The sequence below is a fragment of the Pelodiscus sinensis genome, chromosome 4, assembly GCF_052426305.1.
Source record: "Pelodiscus sinensis isolate ZL-2025 chromosome 4, ASM5242630v1, whole genome shotgun sequence".
Taxonomy (NCBI): domain Eukaryota; kingdom Metazoa; phylum Chordata; order Testudines; family Trionychidae; genus Pelodiscus; species Pelodiscus sinensis.
This window is the reverse complement of record NC_143055.1, coordinates 134,922,634-134,936,269: the sequence shown is the minus strand read 5'-3', so window position 1 is coordinate 134,936,269 and position 13,636 is coordinate 134,922,634.

Here is a 13,636-nt window from a genome sequence, read left to right as displayed (position 1 = left end):
TGCTAGTTCAGCTTTTTTCCCCGCCACACAAAACATATGGCGCCAACGTAGGCTGAATACATTGGTTGCAGAATTTTCTGTCCATCTTCAGAGGGATGCAACCAGCCTTTTCCAAGGTGAGAAAAGTGTTTCTTTTAGCCCCTTCAGTAACTAAGAGCATGGAGGTTACCCATCTCCCAGGCAGCTTTACAGAGATGTTTATTGTGGGAGTCACTTCTGCAATGAGCAGAAGGCCTTTGCAAAGGTGCAATGGGCCAAACAATTCAGCACCCACCATGGGACAGCTCCCACCGTAGCTAATGATAGAAAGTCACCTTGATTCCAGGGGAAGCAGGACTGCTGCCAAAGAGTTAAGCAGGGAGTGAGCTGAGCCCTTCCTCTCCAAAGACGAGCACGCTACAACTGACCTCCTGACTGAAGTAAATCAGCATAGCTCTATCGTCTGTAGCTGCCAATCGGAGCCAAGGCCAAGTGGAGCATGGCCCATCTGTTAATAGTGCAGTACATGCTCCTCTGCCCGGCATTCTCCCTTCCCATGCTGAAGTCTAGAGCCACGACTTGTGGTTCAACACTCTACACACCAAGGGCACCGCTGCATGTACCCTCCCCTTCTCTGCCCACCTGCCCAGGGCTGGGAGCAATCTCCCAAGTAACGAGGAAAACAAGGTGGGTGGAAAGGCTTGGTAACAAGTCCATCAATGGGTCTGTGACAGAAGGCTGGAGAAAAAAGGCTTTGGCCATGTGAACATAAGAGAACATGCCACGGCAGGGCCATACCGATGCAGCTGTGCCCCGGACAGATTGCATGCATGGCTGCTCTTTGCTGGCAGGAGAGGGGGCTTCCATCAACGCTATCAAGCCAGCTCAGCCAGTGGCAGTAGCCCTGGTGGCAAGAACTTTCCCCCACCATTGGGCTGTGCGCACTGCCTCTTCTGCAGTCAAAACTTACATTGCTCAGGGCCTAGGCACTGACTCCACAGGTACTCCAGGGCTGCATCACCTAGGGGGCACCCGCCAGCAACCAAGCTCCCCCCTGCCTCTGCCTTCCACATCTGCACCTCTCATGCTCCAGCAGCTCCACTGACCAACTCCTCCCCCATCCTCCCAGCTCTTCCAGAGCACTGGGAAAAGCTAATGTGTGGCATTCAGGAAGCTGCAGGAGGCACTCAAGGGAGGAGCCGGGGAAGAGGCAAGGCAGGGGAAGCAGAGGTAGGATTGGGGGGAGAGATGTAATGGTGGTGAGGCCTGCAGCAGAGAGGGTCCAGCACACCCTGACTGGAGGGGAAGTCAGAGCCTACAGCTCAGGAAGGGTTTTCCACACTCCTGAGTGACGTACCATTAGCTAACACAAGCGGTAGTATAGACATGGCCTTTGTGATAGGCCAGTGGGGGAATCACTCTCCCTCCTCATATTCCAGCTCCTTTCTAGCACTCCCTTGCCTTCTGGTCCCACACACCTTTGAGTGCGTGATTCCTATGCCCATGGTCTCCTAAAGCTCCCTCTTCAGAGAGGCACAAATGAGATGAAGTCATGTAACACAAGTGCCTTGGCTGTGGTGCTCGTTCTCACAAGGCTTCCTGTGGCCACCTTTCTGTTCAGTTAGCACACCTCTGCTCAGTGGCTTCGGTGACTGAGACAAGCCCCCAGAACGCAGGTACTCTGACAGTGCTGCACAACTGAACAAGAGCCACGGCAGTGCAGTGCACAGCCCAGAGAAGCTTTTATTCAGCCACCTGCCCTGCCCAGCCCAAACACTCAACACTAAGGAAACCAGTGCCCTAGATTTATCACATGCTACTCCTAGCTCTTCTTGGCACGTTTGTTCCAGTGCCCGGCATTGAGTCATCACAAGAACAGAGAGCACCCTTCCACAACACTTCTGACATGATTGGTGTACTGCCATGAATGTAACACACAAGCTGTTTTATGTGCAACAGTTACATCCTGGTACTTGACTATTACACCAGGGACTCTCATGATGCCTTTGGAAATCCTGTTCCCCTGGCTAAGGAACATCAGATATTTTCAGGAGATGACAGCTGTAGTGTAGACAAGACAGCAGAATGTTTGTGCTGTAGAACTGACACACCAGGAAGCACTAACAGGAGCCCTTGTATTGAGCGTTCCACCTTCATGGGTGGGATCAAAAAGCCAGAGTGGGAATACGGCAGGAAGAGATGTCAGAGGCAATTCCTTTCCAAACAAATGAGGGATGGCTGAAATTCATTAGCCATCAGATGCCTTAAGTGGTTTTCATCAGTAAACCCCAAGCAGAACACATCTGATCATTACCAAGTTGCCTCAGTGTCTCTTTCTTTAACAGCTTGGAAAAACACAGAGGAGGAGAAAGAAGGGATTTCTATCCATTTTACCAAGAGTAAAAGGAAGAGACAGTCAGATTCACCAGTTTCTCAGAGGAGATCCATAATGAGCACACTGGAAAGACAAAAGCTGCCACAAAGTCTCTAGTAACAGACATAGGGCATGCTTAATCAAAGCTGACACAATAGCAAGGCTTTTCAAGGCACTACCTGCATTAAAAGATAAGTATTCAGACGTTGTCACATTCTGCAAATATCGTCTGGTGCCACCAGGTACAGAAGAAAAAAAATCCCCCATCAGCAAAATGTGATTTTGATGTTGCTGTGCATGATGTCCAACAACCCTGTCTCTGCATTCTACTGCTGGCGGTCTCCAGGGAAAGGAAGTTATCCAATACCTGAGTTCCAACCTACAGCCTGTCCAGGGCCGGGCCATGGTTCCCAGTCCTGGCCTCTCCTCGGGGAAGGGGGCCGCTCCTGCATGGGTGCCGGGCTGTGCTTTCCGGCCCCCAGATAGGTCCTGCAGGCCTGAGGAAGTACGGGCCAGTGGATGCGGGGCTCCCCGGCACTGTTTGGAGCAGGTAGCCATTTACCCAGTCCAGTGGCCAGCGACATGCAGAACCCCATACCCAGCTGGCCAGTCTCCTGCTGGGGCAGCTGCTCCTAGTGGTCACACTGCAGTATAGCTGTGCCCTGTGCTCACTGCCCCTAGTGGTCACTCTGCAGTATAACATCCTTCCCAACTGCCTCATCCCTTTCCATGTTCTGTAAAACATTCCCATTCCAGGCACTTCACATTTTCCTGGCACAACCAAACCCTGCCCTTGCTTTAAGTTGGCATAAGAGGAAGCTGCAAACCAAGTCTTACCATTTAGGAGGAGTTCTTGAACAAACGAACTTGCAGACAGACAGATGCACGAACTCTCTAAAACAGAGAGAGAGAGATGACATTGAAAGAAGAGATTGTCATTCCCACAGGTTTGACTTTTGCCATCCAAAGAGAATCGGATGGTAGTGGTTTGTGAGAAGCACCTGATGATCTTTATATTCCATCTCCCTTTCCCCATGAAGCAGTACTTTCAGAAGCCTACTGTTTATTGCTCAAAACAAGATTAGCAATTGTAGAATGTAATTCATGTACTTCATAAACATTTGCATTTTCTAATTATTTCCACAAAAGGCTGAAATGTTGGATTCACACACTTGCTGGGGAGTATTCAGCAGCCTTTAAATTAGCCTCATTGCTGTTATTCAGATGTTAGATTTCCTACATTGTCTCTCATTGAATAGAAAGAAGGTACTTGTGTGGCCCAAACCATGCTCTGAGTTTCTTTCCTGCTCATGGATTTGGAGAACTGATCACTTCTTTGCATGCAGCAGGATCACCCTAAATAAATTAGGAAGAAGCTCACATATACTTTAAAAAATATAATTTAAAAAATATTCTTTGTCTCTTCCATATTTCCTGTATCTATTAAAAAATGTGACATGAGCTTGAAACCTTTAAGAAAAAAACATCAATTCACTTGACGTTGTTTATAAAATGCCGAAGAACTGTAAAGTATTGTCTCAGACTCTCTGTGTGCCATCTTCCCACTAGGGAGCTGTTTACAATTCCCTGATTCTCAGCACAGGCCTGTCGTGGCCCTCGTCTCTCTGCAATTACAATCATTACAAATACAAATTTGCAAATGAAACAAAAAAATAAAAAAAAGCGATTATGGTTTAAAAAATAATATTCTAAAGTATAAAGAAAATGATGTTTGCCTGTATACATAACACATGCTATTAGTCTATGGGAGCTTTAAACCGCAATAATAAGATGAGATTTCTTGACTCAGATCCACACAATAGCTGTGCGCACGGCACGTCCTGTGTTTTGCTCAGTTGGTTTAGTCTATCTGCCTTATATATGTATGCCCTGTAGTCAAGGGCCATGTGGCTGCTAATCCTTCACAGCCCGGGCATATTGCTGATCTCTTCAGGGTCTGCAGAAAGAATGTGCAGAAGCGTGCATGCTGATTACGTCAGAGGACTGATGACATTGTCTTGATGTTCTTCCCACTGACACAAGAGTGCTCAGGAGGTCATCTCGTGTCACGAGCCTGCCCAAAGCATGTTGAGTGAGGGACATTTTTTACCCAAGCCTTACAAAACCCACAGAAGCCAGAGCCTATGGTCAGCGGCAGCCTACCATTGTCTGCTCTTCCCTCTGCAGTCTGGCGCCCCGCTTTCCAAAATGGAGATGGGCCATTGGACTCTGCAGACATGCCCACGGTCTTAGCAAGAAGAGCTGCTCCCCACAGCTGCAGGCTGAGGAAAAGCATTGCCAGGCCTGTGTGGAAGGAGAGGCTCCACCTTGAAGTGGTGATGGCTGTTATGCCAGGAGGGGCCTGTGGGCAGGTTTCGCCGCACTGTCTTGAAAGCCAGGAAATCGCCTCAGCCTGCCTATTTCCAAAGCCCATTACTTAGGGTGTATTTTCACTGGTGATTCACATCAGAGGAGCATACAACTGGATGGAACCTCCTGAGTCACTAGTCCCGCTGTCTGCTGTCTCAAGCAACTCAGTCAGGCAATCCTGGTCATAAACTCACCAAGCCCCATGTTAACACTAGGTCTGTTGGTTGTCCCCTCTCTTCCTAGAGGAAGGCTCTCCCAGAAACTCACCCCTCTGATGATGTAGAAGACTGGTCTCACCAGCTGGGTATCTATAGCACAGGAAACCCAGGCTCCTCCCTGGACTTTTCCTACCTTGGCCTTTCTTCAGGCCCTTTCCGGCAGCCCCTCCATGGGGTCTCTGCACGTGTGCCTGGCTCCAGGCCTTTCCCCCACACTCAGGCAGAGAAGGGCTGCAGAGTCCTTCTCCTCTCTCCCTGCAGCCCCCACTGTCTTCTAGGCTTCTGCCCTTTATGCTCCCAGGCCGAGGTGCCTCATCTTCCCTTGGGAAAGGCCCATTCTCCCAGTGCAGCCAGGTGGATTCATTGTTCCCTTTTTCCAGGTAACTCTCCCAGGACCTGTGCAGAGGTCATACCCCATCCCAGGTCATTAGAACCTTTCCTCCAGTTCCAGCCTAAACTCATGCCTGTCCCGTTTATACCCATCTGTTCTTGTGCCAGCACCGCTATCCTCCAAGAGATGTGTATAATCCCAGAGGGAGGCCTGACTCTCCTCTCTGTCTAAGAACGCATGCTTGGCCTTCTTTATTCGTGGTGGCATGAACATATCAACATGTAATTGCAGGTTATGCTAAAAAAGAGTGATTTAATATGCTGCTTCTTACCTTTGCTTCTCCAGTGCGCCTTTCAATGAGAGGATGAACTACCATCCATGGTTGGTCCTTCCACTTGCTTCTAGGCATTTTTCCTTACTCCTTTTCCCACAGCTTGTTAAAGCCGTGAACTGTCAGACCCAATTATTCACAATGCGTCTTAATAGGCTTTGTAGTTTTTCTTAAAAGAGAAAAGAAACAACAATACTAAATTGCCACTGGGGTTAATTGTCCTTCCTTGAAAATTGGTTTTGTGGGATTCATCTCTCCCCAGGAGACTTGAGGCACTCCTGGAGATGCTGAATAATTGACGAATGTTTTATCTTGGGACGGCCCTAAAATGAAATAAAATAATTTAATAATTCCTGCACAAAAACAAACTTCAGTCCCCTCCTTTGATCTGAGAGGTGCATGTGTCCCTTTAAGAGCTATTTTGCTATCCTTCACTATCACATTGCCATTTGTGTTTGTGCTGAGGATGAGAAGTGGTCTCTCCCGGGCTCATGGAGTAAGCAGGGATGGATAAACCTTTGGCTGAGAAGCCTCCAACAAAGGTCCTGGGTGATACAGAAAACGGCGCTGCTATTTCCTCTTTAAAGGTATGTCCACATGCACATCACTTGCCATGGCATGCAGAGTACATAGACTTCAGGACCCCCGGCACAGCTGTAAAAAGGAGTATGGACAGCAATGCACTTGGAAAATGAGGAGCACTGAAATAAAGATCGATGATAGTTGCTTCCATGCCCCCCTTCAATGCAACACAAAATAGGGAACATGCCTTTAATGCCTCCATGTGGGAACTGGTCTGTGCTATTGCTGGTCTGTGCTATTGCTAAGCAGTAAGCAAAAGCAGCATTCTGAAAGTGTGCCTTTATTCATCAGAATGCAGTGCACTGAAATGCAATGAAGCTCCCCCACCGCATGGTAAGGGAAGTACCAGCAATGGGGCACAACTCATTGTTGTAAGCCCAGGCATCACCATCACAGTTCGGAGGGGGCATGGAGTGCATGGGAGAGTTTGGACTCCCTGAGAAGGAGAAAGAAGGTGAGGGGGTTTCTGGTTGTGGAATTTTTACTTTGCCGCAGGTGCTGGGAGTGGTGACCCATGTTCGCTCGCTGTGCTGCTTCACCAAGCTCTTTCGGATCTCAGTCCGTGTCTCCGTGACCCTGATCATGCGTTGTGTGGTCTGCCTAGTGGAGGCCTGGTTGTCCTTAAGGGTCCTCAGTTCCTTTTCCCAGTGCTGTTCCCCACGTCGGTACTCACTTGATGACTAATTTAGCACCTCGCAAACCAAATCCTCCCTGTTTCTGCAAGGGCCACTTCCTGGAGGTCAGACTCAGCAACAAAACGCCGTGAGGTGTCCACACTGCACGTTTGTTCACAACACAGGGAGGGCAAAAGACAAAATTCCCTAGTGGAGCTGGAAGTTTTTTGTCAATGAAAACAGCCATTTCTCATGACAAAAGTCGTGTTGCAGCGTGCATGCTCACACTTTTGTCGCCAAATGGCACGTTTCCGCAACAAAACTTGCCAGTGTTGGCAAGCCCTAAGATTCTACGGGATGAATGCACAGCATGGTACTAGGTACCACTGTGCTGATAGTCAAGCCCAGTTAGTACCGAGATCCTGACTCCTGGAGGGTAGGAATGATATGGTAATTTGAGTTGAGCTTTTTAAACAAGACTGAGGTAGGGTTGATTAACCTTACTTTAAAGGAAATCTTTTGTCACTAAAATATGGCTTTTCGAACAAAAATATACCTTTTTAATCTTTGAAATATTTGACACAACAAAACCAAAAAATGTTTGGTACCATGCTGGGGGCATGGCCATGTTATTCTGCTATCAGTTTTGCTTTGGAATTGAATTTTTTTTTAAATCCCTCATTTTTCGACCATCTCTCAATCCTGCAACTGGATCTTTTAACCCAGGCCAGCAGGGCTCTTCTAGGACATGGGAAGTCAAAGGCAGTTTGGGCTCACGGTGTCTATAGCCAGCAAGTCTGACAAGATTAAGGTCTGTCTAAGCAGCAAGATGACTACTATCATAGTGAGGAACGGAAGCATAGGTGCAGGAATGAGGGCTGCGGTAGCACCCCCAGATTTGAAGGAGTTTACAGTGTGGTTCAATGGCTCTCAGCACCCTCCCTCTACAAAATGTTCCAGCCTCCCTGAACTGAAGTCCTAGTTTCCGAAATGGCATGGCTGACTTTTTAAGCTATTAGCCACGTGCTTCTGTATAAGGGCACCACAACACTTGTTCTTACCATTTTAAGCAGATGCTACAAAGATGACATTTATATTATCGGCATAAAAATGTCTCATTCTAAAAGTATTAGATTCCGAGAACAGGAATAATCCACTGTTTTCTTGTGTTATAGTTCTCAGTGGAGTAAGAGAAATGCTTATTTTTCATATCTACCAATTTATACTTTATAGTAATTTCATCAGGCTGTATTCATCATGCTTTCCATTAAAAGCATTTGCGGAAAATCATGCCGGTCTAGACGTAACTGTTGGCTGTGTCTAGACTGGCCACTTTTTCCGGAAAAGCAGCCGCTTTTGCGGAAAAACTTGCCAGCTGTCTACACTGGCCACTTGAATTTCCGCAAGAACACTAATGATCTCATGTAAGATTCATAGAATCATAGAATAATAGGACTGGAAGGGACCTCGAGAGGTCATCCAGCCCCCCGCCCTCAAGGCAGGATCAAGCTCCGTCTACACCATCCCTGACAGATGTCTATCTAACCTGTTCTTAAATATCTCCAGAGAGGGAGATTCCACCACCTCCCTTGGCAATTTATTCCAATATTTGACCACCCTGACAGTTAGGATTTTTTCCTAATGTCCAACCTCCCCTGCTGCACTTTAAGCCCATTACTCCTTGTCCTGTCCTCAGAAACCAAGAGGAACAAATTTTCGCCTTCCTCCTTGACACCCTTTTAGATATTTGAAAACCGCTATCATGTCCCCCCTTAATCTTCTTTTTTCCAAACTAAACAAGCCCAGTTCATGAAGATTGTCAGTGTTCTTGCGGAAATACTATGCTGCTCTCATTCAGGCAAAAGCCCTCTTGCGCAAATGACTTGCTCAAGAGGGCCAGTGTAGGCAGCACAGTACTGTTTTGCGCAAAAAAGCCCCGATGGCTAAAATGGCGATCGGGGCTTTTTAGCGCAAATGCGCGTCTAGATTGGCACGGACGCTTTTCTGCAAAAAGTGCTTTTGCGGAAAAGCATCCGTGCCAATCTAGACGCTCTGTTCCGAAAATGCTTTTAACGGAAAACTTTTCCGTTAAAAGCATCTCTGGAAAATCATGCCAGTCTAGACGTAGCCACTATGTTTAATGCTCTGGCCATGCTGCGTGCTTGCCAAGGGAAAGTGAAAAGAGGTGCAGGTAACTGTTATGATTCAGAACTGTGAGGGCACACTCAGCACTGATTCTGCATTGCTTGTTTTGCTTCTACAGGTGTGCCCTTGAGGGCTAGCTCCTACCCACTGGCTCAGTACCTCCAGTACATAAGGAGGGACCTGTTTCGGGAAGTGCTGTAAATCATGAGATCACTGTGCTATAGTGAGCACAGAGCAAGGAGTGAGAGAGAAACGAGAAACTACAAACAGAAAGCCAGGACAGGAGACAGGCTCGGGCGTGGATAATAAAACTCAGGGAGGACCAGAGACTGGGCTGCAGTTGGAACACCACTTTTACAGTTGTATGTACCAGAAATGCTTTCATCTTAGCAGTCAGGCAACAGAAACAGCACCATGTGATTCAACTAACCAATTAAAATCAAGCCAGTGGATTATCCTGAACATGCCCATGTCTGCATGCTGTCCATTTGGCGCCAAAGAGAGGGCATGTGGCAGGGTGTTTGCAGGCTCAGCCCCACCATAATTTAAACAGCAAGTATGAAACACTCAAAATCGCGTGATCAAGCTATAGAACTTTAAAAGCCATCAGCGATTTCATCAGAGACATGCTCATGATGAATACAGTTGAGAAAAAATCATCCTTGTAGATCTTGCACAAGTATAAAGAAACTAAATACATCTATTAATTTATTGGTTGTGAATGATTTGCTTTGTTCTAGCGATTATTTTCACTATATAATCTCTTATTCTCTTTCCTCTTATCTTTCATTTAATGTTACTTGGTGTCTCTCATTTGTGCGCCTTTCTCACTGCTTTATGTTCATGATAAATCAATACAAATATTCAGACGTTTAAACACCTCATTAAAATCTGGTAGTAGGTGTCTCTACCCAGGCTCAAAAGCACCAATCTTTTCACTAGATCACAATAGGAAAGCTTCATCCGGCTTCTAACTGTTGTTAACTCGTTGTTGGGCACTGTCAGAGGTCGGGAAGAAGAAGTGGGTCTCCTAACAATGTAAATGGGCACCTATGTGCTGGAATATGTTCTCATGCTCATGGCAGCAGACACCTGTTATTGGCACAATTTAGAAACACTAACAAGTGGAGGGAAAAAAACCCCACCAAATCCCAAGCCCCCGTGCTCCTACTGTGGTTTCAGACCAGTCCTAAAGCACCGCAGAGCACAGACATCTCAAAAAGAGCCAGAGGATCCAAATGGTAGTAAAGCCCTTGCAGAAGCATTTCATAAGGATAATCAATTCAGGAAGCCTATGCTTTCAGCATTGAAAACAAAATGAAATTGCAAAGCCACAAAGCAAGCTAGGGAGAAACAGAAGGAGGGAGGCTCTGGAAAAGGAAATGGCAAGCAATGGAATCCAGGTTCAATTTGTGGTGGGCTATGTGGGTATGAACGCCTTGTTTCGGGCAAAGAGAGTAACGGAAATGGAGGAAGAGCCAAGCAATCTACAAACAGATTTCCCCATGCCCGGCCTTGGGGGTGAGCACGGGGCCAGATTGTTCCACTGCCCGCCATGCCCAGCTCTGCTCGTTCTACCGCACTGCTTTCCCCGAGTGGGTAGGGGAGAGGAACAGCAAGACATGAGAACAGGGCTCAGAAGAAGAGCACGCTGCCCCCTGCCCGTTCCTTGACATCCTGATTTGCTGCCAGAAGCTGCAGTCACTTTTCTACACAGTCCCTCAGGGCTTGGGCTAGTATCCAGGGGGTGTCCTTTCCTGGATGCAGGGATCCAGTGGGCTAATCTATATACATATTTTAGAAACAAAATGTCTGTCTGTCTCTGTGCAAGAACTCCTCCTGAACAGCAAGAGCTTAGGGCCACCAAATTTGGTAGGCAGCTTCCTCTTATCCTATGTTAGAGCAAGGTTGGGGTTTGGTTGTGCTGGGAACATGGGAAGTGGCAGGAATGGGGCTCCCCCCCCCAGACATGGGAAGGGAGGAGCAGAGAGAGGAGGGCCGCGATCCTCACACTCACCACTGGCGGCAGTGAGCAGGGACGGGATACTGGGGACAACCACACCATTATGAAACTGACTGGCTAGGCTATCTATTGGTAAGGTTCCCCTTCCTCCCCTCTACCCCCCCAGCAGCTACAGGGCCTGGGCATTACCTCCTCCACCCTGCTACCAGGTCTGGGGGGGATTTCCCCCACCCCACCTATGGGGATTTACACACTACCCCTCCTCCACTGTTCCATTCAGGCTTGTGGAGATTCCCCTGCCCTGCTGTGAGGCTTCTACGGGGCCTAATGATTTCCCCCTCCTCCCCCGCCACTTCACCCGGAGTGTGGGGATTCCCTCCCTCCCCTTCCAAGCCTCCTCATGAGGCCTGAGAAGTCTCTCCCCTTCCCCCCCCCACGCCGATTCACCTGGGGATCCCCCCCCCCCCCCCCACAGCTCCTCAGGGGACCCGGCCATGCCTTCCTTCCCCCCACCTCACGCCGCTCCTCCGTGTAGTTCCTAACAAAACTCAAGCAGCCATGTCTTGAGTTACACACACAAGCAACACCAAGTAAATCTGCTAATAATGCTCTCTTATGGCACATGCGCACACACACACACACACACACACACACATCTCCCTCGTGGGGATAACATGGCCCCAGCTTGCTGAGCGCAGTAGATTTTTAAAGCCCAGTTCTCACATTTGACAGAGACCCTTTAAGAAGGCAAGAAGACAGGTCACTGAAAATATTCCCTTCTTCCTCCCTGCATTATAAATGTTTTTGTGACTGAACTGAAAGATTAGCTATCTGCACACAGGTTTGCGATGCATTGTGTCATCGACACAGTGAATCCTTCGTTTCCCTCTCTTCCACTTCTGTCAAGCTCTATCAAATGCCCGCGAGCCATTACTATAATAGCGTGATGACAGTTTAATTAGATCAAGACTTTGCAAGAGGAAGAGCACTGGAAGCAGAGACAGTTATAGATTACTGGCTGCACCTTCCCTACCAACCCCTTTTCCAGCCCACCTAGATCAAGCGCGACCTCAGGAATACCAGGAGAGAGGCATTCTTTCCCCCTCACCCACTTGAGGGCTATCGGTTAATCTGAATGACAGGAGATACAGTGTCAGCCATTCCTGCTCTCCCCACTTCTGACAACCAGAATACTGCCTTTTGCATTCCACAAAGGCATTCTCCGTATGAGCGGTTATGAAGGATAATGCAGCAGAGACACCTAGGGTATGTCTAAACTACATGGCTCCGTGGATGGAGCCATGTAGATTAGTTTACTCGACAAAGGGAAATGAAGCAGCGATTTAAATAATCACCATCTAAATCAAAATGGCCGCCACGCTGTGCCGATCAGCTGTTTAGACTGCCGCGCTGTGCCGACAAACAGCTGATCAGCACAACACGGCTGCCATTTTGATTTAAATGAAGTGGCGATTATTTAAATCGCCACTTCATTTCCCTTTGTCGTCCTGCCTCATCTACATGGCTCCATCCACGGAGCCATGTAGTCTAGACACACCCCTAGGGTGAAATGCTGGCCCCAGGGGAGTCAATGCAAAAATTCTAGTTACTTCAGAGGGATTGGGATTCCAGCCCTGTGCTGTGTTCTCTCCCTCTCTCTCTGCATGTGGGTTACACTGACAGCATCAGAGAGCTGACACACGGTTACCAGTGGAGATAGGCCTAAGATTTAGTAGAGGCGGAAACACTATCTCCTCCTCTGGCTATTCTGCAACATGGGATTAGATATTCTCTAAGCACATCAGCCAGGCTGGGCCCCAAACAAAAGCCGAGTGGTGGGACAAATGCCTCATTTGAAACTCCTGCTGTGGCTTAGGGGCTCAGCTCCTGAGTGGTGTCAGACCTGAGAGGGCTGTGTGTGTGCCCAGTCACGGCCATTAAGTCTCTGAGGCACATCGGTGCTAAGCTAGGGGGAGGAGGGCATAGTGAACCCCAGCAGTGCCTAAATGTTGGACTTAAGAGCCTAGCTTACGGCACTTAGGAAAACCTCACCCATGGAGGGAGTAGTATGCTGGAGTTAGCAGCAAAGAACTGAGCTTGGGAATTTTACCCAGTCATCCATAGATCTCAGTGCCAAAAAACAAACAGCCAGAAAGAAATGTTACCTTTCGTACTAGTTTCTGTGCAGCAGCCCTTTATTCAGTCAGTTGAGAAACCCAGAGCTAACCCATTTTGCAGCTCATGTGCCAGTATCTTATTGCCGAGGGCCATTGCCGAGAGCCATTCTACAGTCTAACAGGGTCATTATCTAACTGCTTCTTATGTGAATATTTCTCCAGCATTGCTCCTTCCCACCCGTGATTGTTTGGTGTCCTTAATGCCATACATTTTCTGCAGCGTTCCCCAGTTCCTGTACATCCCATGTCTGCTGACTCACAGGGCGCCACATTGGCAGGGCTCAGTGGCTGCGTCTACACTGGCCCCTTTTCCGAAAGGGGCATGCTAATTTAAATATCCTACTTCAAAGTAGGAATAAGAGATCCTCCGGAAAAGGGCTTTTTTCCGGAGGATCGGGGCCAGTGTAGACGCTCTTTTCCGGCTTTTCTAAAAGCCGGAAAAAAGCGGCGGACATTTTTATTTAAATGCCGCGGGGGATATTTAAATCCCCCGCGGATTTCCCTATTACGACCTGTCAAATTAGCATGCCCCTTTCGGAAAAGGGGCCAGTG